The sequence below is a fragment of the Pleurodeles waltl genome, chromosome 7, assembly GCF_031143425.1.
Source record: "Pleurodeles waltl isolate 20211129_DDA chromosome 7, aPleWal1.hap1.20221129, whole genome shotgun sequence".
Classification (NCBI taxonomy): domain Eukaryota; kingdom Metazoa; phylum Chordata; class Amphibia; order Caudata; family Salamandridae; genus Pleurodeles; species Pleurodeles waltl.
In genome coordinates, this window is record NC_090446.1 from 1,156,453,230 (window position 1) to 1,156,477,821 (window position 24,592).

The window sequence follows — 24,592 nt, forward strand, 5'->3', positions numbered from 1 at the left end:
CACATAGGTCACTACCTATGTGTAGCGTCACAATGGTAACTCCGAACATGGCCATGTAACATGTCTAAGATAATGGAATTGTCACCCCAATACCATTCTGGTATTGAGGGGACAATTCCATGGTCCCCCGGGTCTCTAGCACAGAACCCGTGTGCTGCCAAACTGCCTTTCAGGGGTTTCCACTGCAGCTGCTGCTCCTACCAACCCCTCAGACAGGATTATGCCCTCCTGGGGTCTGGGCAGCCCCGGCCCAGGAAGGCAGAACAAAGGATTTCCTCTGAGAGAGGGTGTTACACCCTCTCCCTTTGGAAATAGGTGTGAAGGGCTGGGGGAGGAGCAGCCTCCCCCAGCCTCTGGAAATGCTTTGATGGGCACAGATGGTGCCCATCTCTGCATAAGCCAGTCTACACCAGTTCAGGGATCCCCCAGCCCTGCTCTGGTGCGAAACTGGACAAAGGAAAGGGGAGTGACCACTCCCCTGACCAGTACCTCCCAAGGGATGTGTCCAGAGCTCCTCCAGTGTGTCCCAGATCTCTGCCATCTTGGATTCAGAGTTGTTGGGGGCTCACTGGACTGCTCTGAGTGGCCAGTGCCAGCAGGTGATGTCAGAGACCCCCTCTGATAGGCTCTTACCTCTCTTGGTAGCCAAACCTCCTTTTCTGGCTATTTAGGGTCTCTCCTCTGGGGTATTCTTCAGATAACGAATGCAAGAGCTCACCACAGCTCCTCTGCACCTCCCTCTTTGACTTCTGCCAAGAATTGACTGCTGACTGCTCCAGGACGCCTGCAAAACCGCAACAAAGTAGCAAGACGACTACCAGCAACATTGTAGCGCCTCATCCTGCCGGCTTTCTTGACTGTTTCCTAGTGGTGCATGCTCTGAGGGCTGTCTGCCTTCACCCTGCACTGGAAGCCAAGAAGAAATCTCCTGTGGGTCGACGCAATCTTCCCCCTGCTAACGCAGGCACCAAAAGACGGCATTACAGGTCCTCTGGGTCCCCTGTCATCCTGACGAGCGTGGTCCCTGGAACACAGGAGCTGGATCCAAAGGACCCCCATAATCCAGTGATCCTTCAGTCCAAGTTTGGTGGAGGTAAGTCCTTGCCTCCCCACGCCAGACTGCAAACCTGTGTACTGCGTGATCTGCCGCTGCTCTGGCTTCTGCGCACTTCTCCAAGGATTCCTTTGAGCACAGCCTCGCCTGGGTCCCCAGCACTCCGTCCTGCAGTGCTTAACCCTCTGGGTTGGACTCCGACGTCGTGAGACCCTCCTTTTGTGACTCTGGTTTCACAAATCTTCTAAGTGCCTGCTCTGGTACTTCTGCGGGAGCTGCCTGCTTCTGTAGGGGCTCTCTGAGTTGCTGAGCACCCCCTCTGTCTCCGCCTCCAAGGGGCGACTTCCTGGTCCTTCCTGGTCCCCAGCAGCACTCAAAAACCTCTACCATGACCCTTGCAGCTAGCAGGGCTTGTTTGTAGTATTTCTGCGTGGCAACACTTCTGCAACATCCAGCACACTGTGGTACATCTTCCATCCAAAGGAGAAGTTCCTAGCCCTTTTTGTTGTTGCAGAATCTTTGGCTTCTTCCACCCTGAGGCAGCCCTTTGGCACCTTCATCCGGGTTTTCCTGGACTCCTGCCCCCCCAGACACTATCGCGACTCTTGGACGTGGTCCCCTTGCCTTGCAGTCCTCACGTCCAGGAATCCATCTTCAGTGTTTTGCTGGTGCTTGTGGTTCTTGCAGAATCCCCCCATCACGACTATTGTGTCTTTCTGGGGTAGTAGGGTAACTTTACTCCTACTTTCTAGGGTCTTGGGGTGGGGTATCTTGGACACCCTGACTGTTTTCTTAAGGTCCCAGTGACCCTCTACAACCTCCCATAGGTCTGAGGTCCATTTGTGATTCGCATTCCACTTTTGGAGTATATGGTTTGTGTTGACCCTAGACCTATGTTTACCTATTGCATCCTACTGTGATTCTACATTGTTTGCACTACTTTTCTTACTGTTACTTACCTGTTTTGGGTTTGTGTACATATAACTTGTGTATATTACTTATCTTCTAAGTGAGGGTATTCTCTGAGATACTTTTGGCATATTGTCATAAAAATAAAGTACCTTTATTTTTAGTAACTCTGAGTATTGTGTTTTCTTATGATATTGTCCTATATGATATAAGTGGTATAGTAGGAGCTTTGCATGTCTCCTAGTTCAGCCCAAACTGTTTTGCCATAGCTGCCTTCTATCAGCCTAAGCTGCTAGAAACACCTCTATTCTACTAATAAGGGATAACTGGACCTGGCACAGGCTGTAAGTACCACATGGTACCCACTATAAGCCAGGCCAGCCTGCTACAGAGGGGCACTGTGGGTTTGTTTGCAGGGCACACAGGAGGAACTGCTGCAAACATGGGTAAGGTTACCACTGGGAACTTTTTTCCTATTGATTGGATGGGGCGAGGAGTCACTCCCACCCACAGGCTAGTGCCAGGTTAAATGTGGCAGCCTTGGGTACCATCCTCATAATGCTACTAGACCTGTGTAAGACAGAAGAACTGCACCTGCTTTTGAAACCTGTGAGGAGACCTGGAAGACTGGACCTATCTAGTTCAAAGAAGTGGATTCCAGGGGTCAGTAGGCTGGTCTCCTGTTAGGCTACAGGGGCACAACAGTCTGCTAGAAACCCTGCTTGTGGCATATGATGGAGTGAGCCTTGGCCACCCAAGTGTTGTTGCGGAGGTCATTTGACCCTTGGTGTGTCATATGGTGCTCATCCTAGCATCCTGAAAAATCAGAAGCTTTTTGCCTCCATTGATCTTCATAGGGCTAAGACAAACCTGCCTAGTTAATCCAACGAGGGTGCTTTGCATCTAGGCCAAATATTCAGGTTGCTCCTACTCTGAGCTTTTCCACAGCAGTAAATCTGTTTCAGCTGGAAGTAATGGAAAGGGTATCTGGCCTCATGGAGCCATGTTCCACTACAGCTTGCAACCTTGCCCCACCAGAGGAATGCAAGCTCCATAAAAGTGATAAAGTGTGAAAGTAGAAATATTCTCCGGGCGAAGGCTTCAATACTATTCAGCTGGCAAGGGTCCTTTCTAGGGCATGAATTTTGAATTTCTCTCCCTCTGAACTTTTGTGCCTAAAGCCAATGGCTTCACCAGGACCTCATCCGACATCTTTCCGACCTCATAAAGTCCTTCTTAGCCCCAGAGGCTGATGACTTACCCTGTTGAGGATTTTGGACTTCCATTTCAGAGACTAAGGCAAAAGGTAAAACTTCTGACTGGGATTAACCTAGTTTCTGTTTCGACCCATGCTCCATTGTGGTCCACCTTAAATCTTGCACATGTACCAATCAAGCACAACCATCTGACTACGGTCCGCTCGTAACGCCTTTTGGTGCTATTTTCACTTAAAAATCTAACAATTCATATCTCTGGTCCCTTTCATTGGCATTTTGTCATTTTGGTGTAATTTTGTCAATAAATAAACCTCTATTTTTTTTAAGTTGAGTGGGATTTTTTTATATTGTTGTGCTTTCAACTTTTAACTGTTTTCGTACTTCTAAATGGTTAGCATGTTTTCATAAGTTAAGGCCGTCTGCTCTGTGCCATGGCTACCAGGGATTGAGCTCAGGTTTACATTACTGAAACCTTTCCTGGATCTAACAATAGTGACTTCATTACTTATGGTGGACTACCATCCACCCCAACTAATATATTACATTTAATACATTTCAATTAATGACTATTTGTATTTATTTTCAAACTTGAAATCTAGGTGTGCTAATGTGCTCTAGTATAAACATATACTATACTGGTACTTTGAAATGTATTGAATGTAAAGGTTCTCTGTATGTTGTGAAATTCAAATAAAGTGAAAACAGACTAAACTATCTAACATATAAAACTACACTCAAGCGTGACAACAGGCCAAACCTGCCAAAATGTAACAGGGGAAAACCATACTGTATTTACCGTACCATGAGGATTCTGGTGCCTTAAACATGAAATTCTGCATGTTATTTCCAAACAAAGCATAATAGGTGGTAGTTATCGCACTTGTTAAATAACGTACACTGTGGTATCATTATTTATGATGTGCACTAAATACAACTTATATTCGTAATCAGGCCCAGTGTCTTCACACTAATTTCCCTATGATAATACGACAATGATACCTGCAGTAAAGGTTCTCGAAATCTGCATCGATTAGGACTAAATACTAGGGGACAGATTAGGAGTTTGGCGAACTATTTGAACCGTCTGCCAAACTTCAGACGGGGAGGTTGCTGCCACACTGGCTACCTCTCTGCTGTTTTTTGCTTGCCAGCCGAGCGGGACACAGGCAGCAGCATTGTTGCCAGGTTGTAATCGAGCCAGAGGCAATGCTGCCACCACAGGATGACCCAGCACCTTCACAATGTTCACTGTCTGCACAGCAGATAGTGAACATTGCAATGGTGCTTGGAAGGGTGATCCCTGTACTGTGCATCCCAAGTGCATGGACAGTGCAGAGGCCCCCCATGGCCCCCTGCACCTGTTCCCCATCAACCTTTTCTTGGTGGTAAAACCACCATGAAAGGCTGGCGGAGAACGAGGTCATGATCAGCAGAACGGAGCTGCATGTAGCGCCGCCCTGGCAGATTGTGATCTCTGCCACTGCCAGCCCCTTGGATTCATGGATCCCGCTGTGGTGGTGGTACCCTCGCTGTCCAACCTCCAGGGTCTTAATGTGACGGTCGGACCGCCAAGGCAGCAGTGATCCTGACTGCCACCGCGAGGCTGGAAGTCTTAAGACTGCCAGCCTTGTAATGAGGCCCTAAGCCTTAAATATATTGTCAATATAATAATTTTGTCCCCAAACGCCAGGTTTCGGAACAAAAAAAACATAGGGCCTCATTGACAAGGCCTTTGCGCCACTGTTGCGTCATTTTTTTATACAGGGATGTCATTAACAGAGCTTTACACTGCTCCAGATTTAAAAAATAATGCATTGGGCCCAACGCGTCAGTTTGTAAACCCTTGTGTCACATTATACCCTGGCAGGTACAATGCATGCAGGGTAGGAGTTCCCAGGCGGAACTGACACAATGAAATGTACAACATTTCATGGCATTTTTCTGCAAATTCACTGCATTAGAATTTTAACGTCTGCAAAGAGCGGGCATAAAATTGATGCAGGGCTTTTCTCTATGGGGGCCTCCTCGCATTGCTGGAGTAGGGTCATTTTTTTACGCTAGTCCAGCAGTGCGTGAGTTTATCGCCAACAGATGCATCAGAATTTCTGAAGTATTTGTTAAACATGTGCCATGGAGCTCTGTATTGTAAATGCAGCGCATCCATGGTGTCATTAGGGGATCTAAGGCAGCACAAGAAATGTTAATCATCTGGGCCGATGCGTCAGATTCTTGTAAATGAGACCCACAGTTTTTCGCAAATAACAGCTTTTAGGGGCATATTTATACTCCGTTTGCGCCGAATTTGCGTCGTTTTTTTCGACGCAAAACTAACTCCATATTTATACTTTGGCGTTAGACGCGTCTAGCGCCAAAGTTCATGGAGTTAGCGTCATTTTTTTGCGTGAACACCTTCCTTGCGTTAATGATATGCAAGGTAGGCGTTCCCGTCTTAAAAAATGACTGCGATGCATATGCGTCGTATTTATACTCCCGGGCAAAAATGACGCCCGGGAGTGGGCGGGACTAAAAAACCCGCATTTGCGCCGGATTTTAGCGCCTGGGTCAGGGCAGGCGTTAAGGGACCTGTGGGCTCAGAATGAGCCCAGAGGTGCCCTCCCAAGCCCCCAGGGACACCCCCTGCCACCCTTGCCCACCCCAGGAGGACACCCAAGGCTGGAGGGACCCATCCCAGGGAAGAAAAGGTAAGTTGTGGTAAGTATTTTTTTTTAATTTTTTTGTGGCATAGGGGGGCCTGATTTGTGCCCCCCTACATGCCACTATGCCCAATGACCATGCCCAGGGGACAGAAGTCCCCTGGGCATGGCCATTGGGCAAGGGGGCATGACTCCTGTCTTTGCTAAGACAGGAGTCATGTTAATGGCGTCTGGGCGCCAAACAAAAATGTCGCAAATCGGGTTAAGACGATTTTTTTGCCTCAGCCTGACTTGCCCCATTTTTGGACGCCCAAACGCCATTTTTCCCTACGCCGGCGCTGCCTGGTGTACGTGGTTTTTTTTCACGCACACCAGGCAGCGCCGGTCGGCTAACGCCGGCTAACGCCATTCAATAAATACGGTGCCCGCATGGCGCTTCAGAATGGCGTTAGCCGGCGCTAATTTTTTTGGCGCAAAACTGCGTTAGCGCAGTTTTGCGTCAAAAAGTATAAATATGGCCCTTAATTTTTTATGTATAAGTTTATTCCTGCAAACAAAGGCATGTCAGTCTTGTACAACAAGTTTCTGTCAACCACTTAACAGCTTTTCATTCAGTAAATCTACGGCTTTGTCCCTCAAAGACCACTTTGTTACTTCCCCACAAGATCAGAACGTACATCACTTGCCCATGTATTACAATCACATCGAATTGTTGCCCATTTTAAGCTAGTGCTAGCTTCCAAGCATCATGAATGATCACTTCATAAAAAGATGGCAGTCAAAAGACAGTGATGGTTACCAAATGACCAGCACAATAATATTGCCCAGTAACAGGATGTCCATATTATGCCAAGCAGAGCTACTATAATTCTTAACGTGACCCACCACATTGCAAGAATGCCTCCCTCGGCAGGCCACAATCTGCTCACATGTGCAGTGTGAATGTTACAGTGGAGCCAGTGATGATTGGCCAGTAAACAAGGGGGCTTACTAGCAGCTACACTGTGATTGGCAAGTGCGGGTTAGGGCTAAGGGAGACATTGCTCCGTCACAGTGTTAGCTGGATCCATTGCTGCAGGGCAGCAGCTGTAGAATCAGCTTCCAAAGACACAGCCCAGTGTGGGGTTACCACTGCTTCACCCGCAGTTTTTAGTTCGAGCAGTATTAAAATGAAAACTGCAAATATTTTCACATGCATGTCTAATTCTGAATATTTTGAAAACTGGTCATATTTTCCATTAAGTTAACGTTTCACCCAAATAATTTGCAAAATTATTACGGCCAAGTCCTCAATATTTGTCAGGTCCACTGCACAAAATGCCCAGGGATAAGGCAGCAGTGGAGACAGGGGAGAAAGACAGGGCAAAGAGGCTGCAGAAAATCAGAATGGGATAAGAAACGACAAAACAGGATTAATTTCTGTACAATCCTGGTAAGTTATTGAAGCAGCAATAAAAAGCTACAATGTTAATGAAAGAAAGGGAGAAGAAAAGGGAGAAAGCGAGCGGGAGAGTAAGGGAAGGTTGAGGTTTATTTGTATGAAAATTACATCTTTGGTTGAAAATGTCTTTGTTAAGCGCTGTTACCAGTGACTATAATTATCATTATTACTAAATATGGGGCTGAAACTTGAACCATGCATCTGTTAGGGACGCATTAGGCGTAAAGCTGTTGGCACGCTCGAAAATACTTCCAATAAATTGTCAAAATCTGACAAAAGAGCAGACCGCGATCATACCTTATGAGTCAATCCATAAATAGGATCCTATTTTTGCTAAGTATTTTTTTTCAAATTATTCTAAAGATAGCAAGAACATTGAAAAGCCTTCCTTGAAAAAAAAAACGGCATTACGGAATACGTTAAACGTTATGTTTTTGTGAGCAGTGCTGAATAGGGACTAAAAATAGTCTTTGGAAAAGTGGTCCAGGTTAATTAGCTTTAGCTAATTTCATGGCACACAGGGTGGTAAGTGGCTTTCCGTTTGTGCTTGTCTGCTTGCTGCTTTGAAGTGTGTCCTGTAACCTGGCAGAAATTCAGGCTAAAGCTTTGACTAAATTCAAATATGTCATTTTCCAGAACATGGTGTTTGCACTGAATTGTAATTGCACTTGTATAACACGTACTACCCCTGGCGAGGTGGTGAAGCGCTTTATGCCACGCTGTACCGGAATCCGGATGTTGTGGTTAGCCGGTGTTATTGGTTATTCCTGGATACTGCTATTAGTCTTGAGCACTCAATCAATTCATTCCATGCATTTACTCCAGTTTCTTTGTGGTTGAGTAAATTAATCTGAGTTAGATGTGGTCATTAGTTGGGGCAGGGGAAGGGAAAGTCATACAGATGGCTCATTGGGTTAATAGATGAAACAGAGGCGATTTGATATTTTAGGGGTACAGGGTTATGAGTTTCATAGAAGGAGAGGTTGCAGTCTTTGAAAGGAGCTGTAGGCATTTGTTTCAGGAGGCATGAAGGAAATGGAAGGAAAGCAGAGGACCATTCCAAGTAAAAAACAGGAGTGGCAGCAATCAGTAGCTTCATGTAAAGGTCTTCATGTAGGGTTTTAGAAATATAGATGATGCTTTTTCAGATAGCATGCACTTTGAGGATGCCAAACTATAGAAAGAAATGCATGTGAAACTGCTATGTTAAGTACATTTGATAGGCTCTATGATCAGGCAACTTGTCTGTCCACTGCTAGGCTACTACTTGACCACTATTCCAGCAAGGTCAGCTGAGCAGCTCAGGGGATTTTAACTTAAAGTAGTCGCTGGGAACATATATCACATGTACAGGTCATAGATATCACAGCAAGGCAAATCTAAACTTCAACTCCAAAATATTGTGTGACTATATCATCCTGGTAGAAGTATTGTGGCTGCAAAATTATCATAGACACAAGTATCAAAACGAAGCATTTTTGAATTTTTTACAATTGTATCGAAGTTTAAAACACTGGTATTTATAATAGTGTTTTTATATTATGGTGTGTTATTGTATTGGAAAATGTTTTTACTAAAATATTTATGTTATTGTAAAGTTTATGTTTAATGGTTTAATAAAATACAGTAACGTATAATTGGTTTCACATTGTTGAGTTTATTTTATTTAAGGATTGCATCAGCAGTGAGTGTTTTTGTAAATGTATAGTAACTATGTCACTTGATTTAAATGTAAATAAGTTATTTATTGATTGCTATTTATTTGTTTATATGCAAATTATGTGATTGATTTTGATTTTTGGTTGTGAGTTTTTTTTTAGTTGATAGGGTATAAAGGGCCAGATGTACTAACCACATTAGGAAATAGATTTCCCAATTGCAATTATCTCTGAATTGCAATTAAGAAATTACAATTAGGAAATTAGTATTCCTAATGTATGAAATGCTTTTGAGTTTCAGTAACAATTCTTAGTGGGTCGCAAATAGGCCTACCTCATGCATATTAATGAGGTAGGTCTGTTGGGGTCAGCAGAATGTCTGTGATTGCTTTTTAATAAATTAATTTACTCGCACAAAACCATAGAATTCAGCAGTTATAGCTATGGTTAACTCAAGTAACTATAACTTGCCGCTAGGGTAACTATAACTTGTGCCCCGGCCATGATCCCCCCAAGTGGGAAAGGTATACCCAGACATGGGTCCCATGCTCACTACGCCACTGGATTCAAGCTAGCCTAGCTGATGAAGGGTGATATCCTGAAACCCGGTCCTAGGATGTTTGTTTCTGGTCCATGGAGGACCTGGCTTGGCAGTTTGAGCTGGACTGTTCCCATGAGGAACAGGGTCAAGACTGATTTGCACATGGCTAGGTCCCAAGTAGGGTGGCATGGTGAGCCAAAAACGATGGATTAAACCCAGATCTTTGTGACTGGGGGTGAATGTTTGCATTGCTCAGCATTCTGTCCATCATCTGTTCTTTTTACATTTGTTGCCCCAATTGGGAAGGGTATGCCCAGACGTGTGTCCCGTGCTTTCTGCGCCACTGGATTCAAGCTAGCCTAGCTGAAGGGCGAGACCCTGAAACTGGTCCTAGGATGCTTATTTCTGGTCCAGGGAGGACCTGGCTTGGCAGTTCTGGCTGGACTGTTCCCATGAGGACCAGGGTCAAGACTGATTTGCATATGGCTAGGTCCAAAAAGGGGTGGGGTGGTAAGCAAAAAAACGATGGATTAAATCCAGATCTTTGTGACGGGGTGAATGTTTGCATTGTTCACCATTCCATCCATCATCTGTTCTTTTTACATTTGTCGCTCCAAGTGGGAAGGGTATGCCCAGACATGGGTCCCGTGTTCACTGAACCACTGTATTCAAGCTAGCTTAGCTGATGAAGGGTGATACCCTGAAACCGGTCCTAGGATTCCTGTTTCCAGTCCAGGGAGGACCTGGCTTGGCATTTCGGGTTAGACTGTTCCCATGAGGAACAGGGTCAAGACCGATTTGCATATGGCTAGGTCCAAACTGGGGTGGCGTGGTGAGCAAAAAAAAGTGATGGATTAAACCCAGATCTTTGTGACTGGGGGTGAATGCTTGCAGTGTTCAGCATTCCAGCCATCATCTGTTCTTTTTGCATTTGTTGCCCCAAGTGGGAAGGGTATGCCCAGATGTGGGTCTCGTGCTCACTGCGCCACTGTATTCAAGATAGCCTAGCTGATAAAGGGTGATACCCTGAATCCGGTCCTAGGATGCTTGTTTCCGGTCCAGGGAGGACCTGGCTTGGCAGTTCGGGCTGGACTGTTCCCATGAGGACCAGGGTCAAGACTGATTTGCATATGGCTAGGTCCAAATTGGGGTGGTGTGGTGAGCAAAAAATCGATTAATTAATCCAAGATCTTTGAGACTGGGGGTGAATGTTTGCATTGTTCAGCATTCCGTCTATCATCTTTTCTTTTTGCACCTGCCATGATCTATGACATTATTTATAATATACTGAAATATTTGCAAGAAAACTGTATGTTGGGGGTGCAAGATATATCTACTTTAGGGTCACAGGGCCAAGCTAAATTTGCAAAAGGGGAGGGGGCTGCATGGCACCCCTCCCTGGGCTTATTTTGGCCCCAGGACCCCAATCCCCCAGGACCCTGCTGTATATCCATTAGGGAGGGGGTCAAGACTTTAATGGCCCTGGAACCCAATTCCGAGGACTGGCTCGTATGCTATGTCCCAATATGCCTACCCCTGGGACATAATGGTTTCCCTTCCAGCAGAGGCATCAGCTGGGAAATCTGTGTTTGCTCTCACTTGGCAAGAGCAATTTAAATCTCCCGCCAAGCATGGACAAACACAAAGGGCCTGATTCTAACTTTGGAGGACGGTGTTAAACCGTCCCAAAAGTGGCGGATATACCACCTTTCGTATTACGAGTTCCATAGGATATAATGGACTCGTAATACGGTAGGTGGTATATCCGCCACTTTTGGGACGGTTTAACACCGTCCTCAAAAGTTAGAATCAGGCCCAAAGTCTGCTCCCAGTGGGCGGGAGCTTGAAAAATGCTCCCACCCTCTGGGAGCGGACTTCTGGTCTGATTCCATGCCCACGGTGATGCGGGCAGGGAAGCAGATATAAATATTGCTCCTGACCACAGGGAGCAGCATTGTTAGCAATTCCAGCTCCTACTGGATGCAGGGAGCTAGTTGGAGACATCACTGGAGGATTCGGGGGGCTGGGTGGAGGGGGAAGTGATTCCCCTTTGATCCCTGCCCATGGGAGGGGGGTGTGAGGCCCTCAGGGGGAGCGCTAGCGCTTCCCCTGGGGGCCCATTGCTGGACGAGGTGGTTACGTCCCTGGCACCTGAGCGTCACAGCAGCAGACGTAACTACCCCATCCACAGCACCCGAGGGATTAAAATACATAGCATTATTTCTGATGCTCATAAGCACCTCCTAAGCCCCCCCTGCCTTTTTTTATTTGCCTACTGGATTTAATGTAGGTAGCACTTTGCTTTTAGCCTCTTAGCCATCTTAGTCTGCCAAAGAGTCTTTAGATTGTGCTATGCTATGCCACGGCAGGCTAGGTGGCAATAAAGTCTTAGCAAAGCAGCATGTCTCTATATACAATTTAAAAAGCCTAGCTTGTCCAGAGTTAGCTCATGTCGCTGAAGTACTCAACTGTTTAAGTGAGGCCACATCCTTCCAGTCTGAAAACACTGTCCTTAAAGACATAGGTGGTCTTTCCAACCCTGGCGGTCGGCGTGAAAGCAGCGGCTAAACCGCCAACAGGCTGGCGGCAAAAAAAATGGCATTCCGACCGTGGCGCTAACCGCCAACAGAGGCCACCACTTTAACACACCGACCGCCACGGCGGAACCAACAAACAGCGCGCCGGTCACCGCCAACAGACAGGTGGGAGTCAATGTACCGCCCACAGTATCACAACCCACCAATCCGCCACCTTTTCCAGGGCGGTAGCACCGCAGATAAAAACACGTCGGAAACCACTATACCGAAGGGAAAACGCTCACCTCAATACACCCCACGAGGAGCCAGGACAGCATGGAACCGGAACTTCACATACTCCCAGCGATAGTATTCCTGCTCCTGTACCAGGAGTACGAACGCCGGCGCAGAAGACAACGGTGAGTACTGCACCTACGACACAGGGGAGGGGGTAGGCAAAAAATTATGGGGACACACATACGCGACACACCCACCCCCACCCTCACCCACTACAACACACACATCAATGCATAGCAAAACATCACAGTTACACCCCCCAAACTCCCCGGAAGAATGCAAAGACAAAAGGAATTAGTTTGAAACATTTGCATATATCAAAAAACTACCTATTTAAATATTTACACCAAAACACAATAATAAATACAGTAATGTACAAGTCCGAGCATTGTAGCAGGCATTGTCCGTGGACCACTCGGGCCAAATCACATGGGCAAAGCCCACACAGGATACCTGAATCCAACAGAGAGAACACTGCAGGGGCATCAGATGGCAAAACTACAGGCACCTCAGGGGGAAGGGAAGGGGGAGCACCTCAGCCGGATGAGTGCACGACGCGAGATCCACGAGGGGCCTCCATGCCCACTGTTCAACCCTGGGGAGTGCAAAGCCAGAGTCTCACAAGTCTATACAGTGGGTGGGCTGCCCACTGCTCAATCCTGGGGAGTGCAAAGCCACAGTCTCACAAGTCTATACAGTGGGTGGGCTGGCCACTGCTCAATCCTTGGGAGTGCAAAGCCACAGTCTCACAAGTCTATACAGTGGGTGGGCTGCCCACTGCTCAATCCTGGGGAGTGCCAAGCCACAGTCTCACAAGTCTATACAGTGGGTGGTCTGCCCACTGATCAATCCTGGGGAGTGCAAAGCCACAGTCTCACAAGTCCATACAGTGGGTGGTCTGCCCACTGTTCAATCCTGGGGAGTGCAAAGCCACAGTCTCTCAAGTCGATGACAGTCTCCACTGGTTCTGGAGGGGGCCTGGTGCCCAGAGTGCTTCATCCTGTGCAGGACAGAGGTAGTGGATGCCTTCTTCCACTGGTTCTGGAGGGGGCCTGCTGCCCAGAGTGCTTCATCCTGTGCAGGACAGAGGTAGTGGGTGCATGTCTCCACTGCTTCTGGAGGGGGCCTGGTGCCCAGAGTGCTTCATGCAGGCCTGCCCGACACAGATGCAGCCCAGCCCCTGCCGCTCATGGGCCAGCGGTGCTTGAAACGGCGGTGCCCGGGTCAGCGTGCATGAGACGGCGGTGCCCGGTTCAGCGGTGCTTGAGATGAAGGGCCCAGTTCAGCGGTGCTTGAGTTGGAGTGCCCAGTTCAGTGGTGCTTGAGACGGCGGTGCCCGGTTCAGCGGTGCCTGAGATGAAGGGCCCAGTTCAGCGGTGCTTGAGATGGAGTGCCCAGTTCAGCGGTGCATGAGATGAAGGGCCCAGTTCAGCGATGCTTGAGATGGAGTGCCCAGTTCAGCGGTGCATGAGACGCCGGTGCCCGGTTCAGCGGTGCTTGAGATGAAGGGCCCAGTTCAGCGGTGCTTGAGTTGGAGTGCCCAGTTCAGCGGTGCATGAGACGGCGGTGCCCGGGTCAGCGGTGCATGAGACGGCGGTGCCCGGTTCAGCAGTGCTTGAGATGAAGGGCCCAGTTCAGCTGTGCTTGAGTTGGAGTGCCCAGTTCAGCGGTGCATGAGACGGCGGTGCCCGGGTCAGCGGTGCATGAGACGGCGGTGCCCGGTTCAGCAGTGCTTGAGATGAAGGGCCCAGTTCAGCGGTGCTTGAGTTGGAGTGCCCAGTTCAGTGGTGCTTGAGATGAAGGGCCCAGTTCAGCGGTGCATGAGACGGCGGTGCCCGGTTCAGCGGTGCTTGAGATGAAGGGCCCAGTTCAGCGGTGCTTGAGTTGGAGTGCCCAGTTCAGCGGTGCATGAGACGGCGGTGCCCGGTTCAGCGGTGCTTGAGATGAAGGGCCCAGTTCAGCGGTGCTTGAGATGGAGTGCCCAGTTCAGCGGTGCTTGAGATGAAGGGCCCAGTTCAGCGGTGCTTGAGTTGGAGTGCCCAGTTCAGTGGTGCTTGAGACGGCGGTGCCCGGTTCAGCGGTGCTTGAGATGAAGGGCCCAGTTCAGCGGTGCTTGAGATGGAGTGCCCAGTTCAGCGGTGCATGAGATGAAGGGCCCAGTTCAGCGGTGCATGAGACGGCGGTGCCCGGTTCAGCGGTGCTTGAGATGAAGGGCCCAGTTCAGCGGTGCTTGAGTTGGAGTGCCCAGTTCAGCGGTGCATGAGACGGCGGTGCCCGGGTCAGCGGTGCATGAGACGGCGGTGCCCGGTTCAGCAGTGCTTGAGATGAAGGGCCCAGTTCAGCAGTGCTTGAGATGGAGAGCCCAGTTCAGCGGTGCTTGAGACGGCGGTGCCCAGTTCAGCGGTGCTTGAGATGGAGAGCCCAGTTCAGCGGTGCATGAGACGGCGGTGCCCGGTTCAGCAGTGCTTGAGATGAAGGGCCCAGTTCAGCGGTGCTTGAGTTGGAGTGCCCAGTTCAGCGGTGCATGAGACGGCGGTGCCCGGGTCAGCGGTGCATGAGACGGCGGTGCCCGGTTCAGCAGTGCTTGAGTTGGAGTGCCCGGTTCAGCGGTGCTTGAGATGGAGAGCCCAGTTCAGCGGTGCTTGAGACGGCGGTGCCCAGTTCAGCGGTGCTTGAGATGGAGAGCCCAGTTCAGCGGTGCTTGAGACGGCGGTGCCCAGTTCAGCGGTGCTTGAGATGAAGGGCCCAGTTCAGCGGTGCTTGAGACCGCGGTGCCCTGTTCAGTGGTGCTTGAGATGAAGGGCCCAGTTCAGCGGTGCTTGAGTTGGAGTGCCCAGTTCAGCGGTGCTTGAGATGGAAGTGGGCAGGTCAGCGGCCCCGGCCGTGGCGGGGTGCTAATTTCCATCCTGACTTGTGGCTGGCGGTGTCCTCCTGGGCAGCTGGGCCTGGCCTGTTGGTGGGGTCCTGCCCACATGGGATGGGGCTGGTGGGCCACACCTGGGCAGCTGGGCTGATGGCGGTGGTGTCGGCCGTGCTGCCCTTCCCAGCCTTCCCAGTTCGCCTGTGGCCCTTCCCCACCTTGCCCGGTGTGGCAGGTGTCTCCACACTCCCTGGCGGAGGCCTGGTCGGGGTTTTGGTGCCTGATGTCATCTGCCTCTCCCGCCGGCCACTGCCTATCTTCGGGTGTTTCTCCGGGGGTGGGATGGCCGTGCCTTGGCTCTGGACCAAACTGGCTGCCCTGGTGGGTGGGGCACTCCACTGTCCCTGGCAGACCTTGATGGCAGGGCCCGGTTTTGTGGGGGCTGAGGTGCTCAATCGAGTCCTATGACATGGACGGGGTGGGGGAGTTGGTGGGAAGAGGTTGAGTTTCGACGGGAAGAACTTTTTGGGAGCAGTGGGATGGGTAGGTGTAGTGGTTATGGGAGTGGAGGAAGAGGTAGTGGTTGTAGGAGGTGTAAGTTTTGTGGTTTTGGGTGCTGGTGCTTGGGCTGGAGGCTGTCGTGAGGTGGATGGCTGTTGGGTGGGTGGCTGCCTGCGTTTGTGTATGTTGGGAGGGGGCGTCACAGACACACTGGGAGAGGACACAGGGGACGTGTAAATGGCAGTGGGGGTGGTGACTGCACGTGTGCGGGGTGTTCTGGTGTCTGTGCTGCTGAGGGACGTAGTGGCTGAAGATGGTGTGCATGCAGGTGTGAATGTAGAGGTGACAGGGAGGGAGGAGGGAGACGTGGAGGAGGGGGACACAGTGGAGGCAGTGGCTGTTGCTATGTCTGCATGGGTATGATGCTTGTGTGACTGCCTGTGGGATGTGTGGTGCTTATGTCTGGCTGAGCCCCCCTTGGGTGTTGAGGTGTGTGCAGGCTGGTCTGATGGTGTCCCTGGGATAGGCAGAGGTACAGGTGATAGGGAATGGGTGGAGGAAGTTGGAGGGGGGAGGCTAGACACAGGGACAATGGCTGCCATCAGTGCTGAGGCCAGAGTCTGGAACGATCGCTGAAGGGCCGCCTGAGCAGAATGAATGCCCTCCAGGTATGCATTGCTCTGGTGCACTTCCCTTTCTACACCCTGGATGGCATTCAAAATGGTGGACTGCCCAACAGTGAGCGTCCTCAGGAGGTCAATGACCTCCTCACTGAGGGCAGCAGGGGTGACTGGGGCAGGGCCTGAGGTGCCTGGGGCGAAGGAGATGGCCACCTTCCTGGGTGTGCGGGCACGGAACAAACGCTGAGGGGCTGCTGGGAGGGCCGTGCTGGTGCAGGGGTGGAGGCTGTACCTGTTGTTGGGGTGGCCACAGATGTTGCCGCCACCACAAGGGAGCTCCCTTCAGAGGACGAGTCAGTGTCACTGTTGTCAGCCCGAGTCCCTGCTGTGGAGCTCCCCTCGCCCTCCGTCCCACTGGTGAACTCAGACTCCGTGGTGTGGCCCTCCATGGCCATGTGGGATGCAGCTCCCTCGTGCTCCGGTGCCACTTCTCCTCCGCCTGATGATGCTAATGCACACATGAACAGGAAGACCACAAAAAAGGGGGGGGGGAAACAAAATAAAGACATGTTGAGTACATGCATTGGCGACATCGTTGGCGGACAGGACAGACACAGAAGCCCCCTGCACTACGCCGCGCACTTGGGGTCGACTACTCAATCCCTGGGACATGGCTATGGACGACATCCACACACATAGATGACACAGGGCCATGATCTCCTGTGCTTGGCACCCTACAGAGGTGGGGGGGCGGGGGCACAGGGCCATGCCTTACGGAGGGGCCTAGCCTACAGAATTCGCCCTGGCCTAGGGAGACCCACAGCCCTCCTCCCCCACCCAGACACCTCCACTGCGTGCAAAGTCAGCAGAATGAGAGTGTACTCACCCCCTTGTGTCTGCTGTGATGCCCTCACACGCCCATCCAATTCGGGGTAGGCCACCGCCAGGATCCGGGACATCAGGGGGGTCAAAGTCCGACTGGCACCCCTCCCACGTTGGGAGGCCATCCCCAGCTGAGCCTCCGCCGTCTTCCTGCTCCAGCGGTGGATGTCCTCCTATCTCTTCCGGCAGTGGGTGCCCCGTCTGCGGTGGACCCCCAGGGTCCGGACGTCCTTGGCGATGGCACGCCAAATATCTACCTTCTGGTGGGCGCTGTCCTATATGAAAAGTACGGAGGGAGAAGAGAAGTCATTATCTTCTGCACCGTCAATGTGAGTGGCCCCCATCCCTACCCTTGCCATGTGGCACATGCAATCACCGTCATTTCATGCACGCCTCAATCTCCCCCCCCCAACTTTCATCCACCCCACTCCACACAGGCATAGCCCATACAGCATGCTCCCAGTGTATTTACCTGTTTGTCTGGAGGACCGTAGAGTTGCGCGTACTGGGGGAGGACCCCATCCACTAGTTTCTCCAATTCCTCAGTGGTGAAGGCGGGGGCCCTTTACCCAGTCGCTTGAGCCATTGTCTCTTCCAGACCGAGGTCACAGCAGCACTTGCAGTGTAGGTCCTCTCCTGTCGAAGATCAGGTATAGAGTGAATAAGCAGATAGAAAATGGCGGTCACGTCCGCGGCGGTGCGTACAGCGACCGCCAGCGCACATCGTCATTGGCTCCTGGGACCCATTGGGTTCAATGTTAACCAATGCAGCATTGCGCCGCGGTCTTCGACCGCCTACCGCCACGGTGTACAACGCCAGCGCAGTTACCTCACATCCCATTGTCACACTTCACAGGTCAGGCAGCCGCCATTTCAGGGGCCCACATGCCTTAATATTTTAACTGCGTCACACATAACTAGACCTTGCCTCAACACTCATACAAGCCATTCTATGGATTAAGAATTGTGTTCTGTGCAAGCTGTGGTTACGTACCTCTGGGATGTTTGACTCTGTGCTCGCTGTTGTCCTTCATAGGCCCCGTCCGCTGGGACATGTGAGGAGATGGCGGCATCCTCCGGTGTACAGACCTCTGGTGGACCTGTCGACAATGGAAGAGAGACATGTCATACTGACCTACAGGCTTGACCGTGCCACAATCCTGGAACTGTGTGCCCAGCTGGAGCCAGACCTGATGTCACCTATCCGCCAACCCACAGGAATCCCCCCTCAAGTGCAGGTGCTGTCAGTGCTCCATTTCCTAGCAAGTGGGTCCTTTCAAACAACAGTGACAATATCATCAGGGATGTCCCAGGCTATGTTTTCCAAGGTGTTGTCCAGAGTGTTGTCTGCCCTGCTGAAACACATGCAGAGCTACATCGTTTTCCCTGAGGTGGGGGATTTGCCTACAGTGAAGGGCGATTTCTATGCCTTGGACATATCCCCAACATCATAGGTGCCATTGATGGGACCCATGTGGCTTTGGTTCCCCCCCACAAGAGTGAACAGGTGTATAGAAACCGGAGGAGTTATCATTCGATGAATGTCCAGATGGTGTGTTTGGCAGACCAGTACATCTCCCATGTTAATGCCAAGTTCCCTGGCTCAGTGCATGACGCGTACATCATGCGGAATAGCAGCATCCCCTACGTGATGGAGCAACTCCAGAGGCACCGTGTGTGGCTAATTGGTGACTCTGGATACCCCAACCTGTCATGGCTACTGACCCCGGTGAGGAATCCCAGGACAAGGGCAGAGGAACGCTACAATGAGGCCCATGGGCGAACTAGGAGGGTGATCGAGCGGACCTTCGGCCTCCTGAAGGCCAGGTTCCGCTGCCTCCATATGACAGGTGGATCCCTATTCTACTCACCAAAGAAGGTGTGCCAGATCATCGTGGCCTGCTGCATGCTTCACAACCTGGCTTTGCGTCGCCAGGTGCCTTTTCTGCAGGAGGATGGTCCAGATGGTGGTGTTGTAGCAGCTGTGGAGCCTGTGGAGAGTGAAGAGGAGGAAGCAGAAGGGGACGACATAGACAACAGGAACACAGCAGCATTTCCAATGACAGACAGGTAAGAATACATAGCTGCCTACTACATGTACTTAACCACTACTACCTCTCTCCTGTCTGTCGTTTTCACCCAGTGTATGGTAACTGAGTTGTCACTTTCCTTTGCGATTTCAGAAATGTGGCCCCCAGTGTGTGACATCTGCTTTGTTTACCCATGGACTACAGCTGTGTGACATTGGTATGTTGGCTTCACAATGTAAATAAGCATTTTGGCACAGTAATGTCTGATACATTTGTTCAAAATCACAGCCAGACTCCTGAGTTTTTTGTGCAATAACTGTGTTTATTTGAGTCCTCTATATTGTGGGGTGGTTGCAAATTGGTGAGGGGGGATGGTGGAGGAATGTCCATGGCAGAGTCCAGACTATTGGGATCACAGGTGCATTGTCCAGATGCCTGTGGAAAATGGAGCTGGGGCAGTTTAAGGATGGACAGGGTGATAATGTGGGACAGTGGGATGACAATCAGGGTGGTATCCTTTGCTGGCGGGGGTCTTGGCATCTTACTCTGTCTTCTTCCTGGATCTCAGGGACCGCTTGCAGGGTGGTTCTCCTTCTGCAGGGGGTGGGGTGCTGGTGGTCTGTTGGTCCTGTGGCGGGGCCTCCTGTCCACTAGCGCCGGCGGAGGTGGTAGGCAGTTCTTGGTCCATGCTAGGGTCAGGGGCCCTTTGTGGTGCCACGGTGGGCTGCAATGAGGTGGCTATCACATTCAGCACCCCTACGATGGTGCCCAGGGCGGAACTGATGGTTCTTAGTTCCTCCCTGAACCCCAAATACTGTTCCTCCTGCAGGCGCTGGGTCTCCTGACACCTGGCCAGTACCGTCGCCATCGTCTCCTGGGAGCGGTAGTATACTCCCATGATGGTGGTGAGGGCCTCGTGGAGAGTGGGTTCCCTGGGCCTGTCCTCCCCCTGTCGCACAGCAGCCCTCCCAGTTGCCCTGTTTCCCTGGGCCTCTGTCCCCTGGACCGTGTGCCCACTGCCACTGCCCCCAGGTCCCTGTTGTTGTTGGGGTGGTGGGTTAACCTGGGTGCCCTGTAGTGGAGGACACACCGCTGCTTGACGTGTCCTGGGGACAGAGGTATGGGCCCGCTGGGAGGGTGCTGTGCTGGTGTTCCCAGAGGGGGGAAGGTCTGCTGTGGCCTGTGGCTGTCTGAGGGGAACCGACTGTCCGAGGTCCCCGATGGGCCGGGCTGGTCATCTTGATCCAGGTCGACAGAGCTGCTGTCATCGCTGTGGGCCTCTTCTGGGGGTGGGGTGGACATTTGTGGACCCTCCGGCGCGGTGACCTTGCGTTGGGGTCCTGCAGGGGTATAAAGGCATGATTATTGCATCTGTGTGTGCCATGGTGTGCAATGGGTGGCTGCCCGTGTCCTCCAGTGCTTGCATTCCTGTGTGGGGGCTTTTGTGACGGGGCTTTGGGGGGGGGATGGGTATGTGCAGTGGGCATGCTTTGGTGATGGGTGTCCATGCTTTGTGGTCGCATGCAGGGCTTGGTGTTGGGATGGGTGGGTTGTGATGGTGAGACATTTGCAAGGAGTAGGAGTGATGGGGGTGAGGGTGAGGGTGGGGGTATGTATTGGCATGCAGGTGGGGTGGGGGGGATGAAGTAGTGAAGATGTGACTTACCAGAGTCCATTCCTCCAGATACTCCGCCGAGGCCCTCAGGATGCAGGATCGCCAAGACCTGCTCCTCCCATGTTGTAAATTCTGGGCGAGGAGGTGGGGGTCCGCCGCCAGTCCTCTTCTGCACTGCAATCCGGTGTCTAGATACCACGGAACGCACCTTCCCCCATAGGTCGTTCCACCTCTTCCTGATGTCATCCCGATTTCTTGGGTGCTGTCCCACAGCGTTGACCCTGTCCACTATTCTGCTCCATAGCTCCATCTTCCTGCCAATGGATGTCTGCTGGACCTGTGATCCGAATAGCTGTGGCTCTACCCGGATGATTTCCTCCACCATGACCCTGAGTTCCTCCTCCGAAAACCTGGAGTGTCTTTGCGGAGCCATGGGGTGGTGTGGGTGATGTGTGGGGTGGTGTGTGTAGTGATGTGTGGGGTGATATTTAGTGGTGTGTTGTGTGCGGTGCGTGGAAGTAATGAGGGTGATGGTAATGTGTGCCTGTGGTTGCTAGTTTGTAGATGGTGGTGTCTCTCTCTGTGCCTCATTCCTAATTTTTGGTTGTAGGGGTTTGTGTGTGATGTGGGTGTGTGTTTTATATTTAATTGGGTGTGTGGGAGTGGTGTGTGTATGTGTATCAGGTGTGTGTATTTCGATTTGTCCAATGTGGCTGTGTTTTGTAGGTTTGTGCGTATTCTGAGCGCGGCGGTGTGTACCGCCAATGGAATACCGCGTTTGAAAGACCGCCGCGTGGATTCGTGGGTCGTGATAGTGTGGGCGTATTTCTGTTGGCATGACGTGTCGGTTTTGTTTTCGCCAGTTTATCGCTGACCTTTGGTGTGGCGGACTTCTGTGGGTGTCGGTATTTTGGCGGTTTCCGTGTTGTGGGTCAGAATGACAGTTGCGGTTTACCGCGGCCGCGGCGGTATGGTGGCGGTCTTCTGACAGCGGTAAGAGGCTTTTACCGCCGATGTTGGAATGACCACCATAGTTATTGCTGAGCAAGACAATAATCCTGCTTCCCTTAACAAGGCTTTTCTTTACTACTTATATAAGCAGATAATTATTTCCTCAGAGACACGTTTCCATTTTCCTCCTAAAAAAAGACAAAATAACCAAAAAGATAAAAGTTACATACAGGTTAGTAATTGATAACAGTGATACATCAGTATAGTCTGTAAACATTTCTACATTTTTTACCCACAATCACATATTTATGTCTAATGTACCAGTAATTTGTTATTTCATTCTCCTGAAAAATTTCACACCCTCACCCAGTGCGCTTTTTTCACAAATAAATTAAAACATCCCATCAAACCTAACTTCATAAAAGTTTAAATAGAAACACATATCTCTTGAGACGCCTTTGCTAACACTCATCACATGTACTCTAGAAATAGCAATATCACCACTCAAACATTTCATATGGGTAAAGTATGTGTACTATGAGGTTCATAATAACAGTACAGCTTACTTACAAGTACACACATCTTGTACTTTTCAGTTTTTTTACATAATCTGAAAACTTTGCTCACACATCTCTGCATTATAATATGTACTTCTCAAAACCTATATTAACACGTCTACACCTCCCCAAACAACTTTCACTGACAAGGGACTGTACTCTTCATGAACACCTCATAACAGGTTAACCACGCTACATAGTATGGTATAATAGGGACTGGCCATTCCAATGAGACCTCTTCCCAAGAAGGTTGTGCAATATAGTGTGGGGAAGGACTGGCCTCAACACTAAGAACTCTGCGTGTGTGTACTAGGATGTAGAAAGAAACTGACCTCTACACTGAGATCTCTCTCAGATTACACTGTGCATAGTAGGACGTTGGGCAGCCCTGGCCTCTCCGCTGACACCCCTCTCTTGGATGATGATTGTATGAAGTAGGACATGGGGAGGAACTGGCCTCTATCCTTAAACCTCTCTCTTGGATGATGGGTGTGCAAGCCTCTCTACTAACACATCTCTGTTGAATGCCAAATCTACAAATAGGGTGTGGGGAAGAAATAAGCAATCTTCTAAGAAGTTGGATGACAAGCATACAAACTAGGTTACAGAGAGACTTCCAGGTCAGTGCAGACATCTCCCTAGAGTAGCACATGTGCAAAAGATAGTGGGTACAGACTGCTCTTCTCTGCACATACTTTTCTTCGTGATAATGAATGTCATTACGACAGCATAAAATGGATTATCTTCTCTGTTGACAACTGTGTCTTGGACAACCAGTGTGCATATTTGAATGTAACAACACACTCACCTCTCTCAGCCATCTCCTTATGTGGATAAACATGTATGGTAAGTGCACATAGAGACAGGCATGTGCACTGAAACCTCCCTCCAGCGTGACAAGCAAAGGAACTGCCCTATCTAGCAACTGACAGCAGTGCATAATACACCATGGTTTTGTACCAAAGCTCCCTTATACAAAAATATTTATACTACAGTGCAACGAAGCACTAGTCACTTTCCAGTACCATAAACATGCATATACATGTAGCAGAACAAATACAGTTCTTTAGGATTGAACTGCCACTTTAAGTCAACATTGCAAGACTGTGATACTGTTGAAATCTCTAAAAGCGAATGAGGAAAGAAATCTGTTATAACTTTAAACTTTTTATTTAAAAAACAATATAACAACATTACAAACAATAACTACATTAACAAACTACAACAACAACTGTAAAAAACCAAAACAACAAACTTTATCAATTTTTACACTTTCCTATCACCAGGCACCAACACAGCCTCCCCTTCTGCTTCATTTGCCCTCTGGATTTTGCTGTACATAAATCTTATTTTCCTTTGTTTCAGCCACCTTAGCCTGCCAAACAATATCTGCTTAACTAGTTTCTTTTTCTAGTAGGCTAAGTGGCAAGAGAGTCACTTCAAATAAATGACAATTGGCAAGTAGGCATTCGGCCGGGAAAATAGAAACAATCACTGTGTTACATCTATCCCAGGAATCTTGACCTGCTCCAGCAGATAACAACCCTCCTTTTTTGCTGTTCAAATAAGCAGAAAATGTCATCGTCCAAAACAAGTAGAGTTACACAGAACAAGCTTCCCAAGGGTACAAATGTCGCTGTAGACAGTAACAACAACATCAGTTGTGCAGTTAATTGTTTTCCTGACTTTCCACACAATTACTGTTCCCTCTTGCTTCCAAAGTGACCACTTATTGTTTTCCTCCTTGGTGACATGATACTTCTGTTTTTCAAAAATTCTCTTTTTCTTTTTCCACCTGAAAAAGACAAGATGACCAAAACATTTTAAGGTACATACTAATCAGTAATTGATAACAGTGATATGTCAATATAAGCCCTAACTTTGTTTTTACATTTTTCACCCACAATCATAGCTATATGTACTGTACCACTAACATCATATTCTTTTCTCTTAAAAAACTCAACACATTCAACCAGTGCATTTGTTTCACAATCAAATTATAACATGTCATCAAACATGGTTCCATAACAATTTAATAAGTAACACATTCCTCTATACATATCTTTCATAATAGAGAGCACAGTGTTTCACTCTAGAAATAGCAATATCCCCCTCAAACATCTCAAAGGGGTAAAATATGTGTACAGTATGGTTCATAAAAACACTAAGCCTTGTATTGACAGATTGCAGTTTCGTTGTTTTAACATTTGAGAAACACTGCCTCTTATACTTAAAACTACATACAGACTGAACATTTTATTTTTTAACACAACGCCCAATACTTGGTGA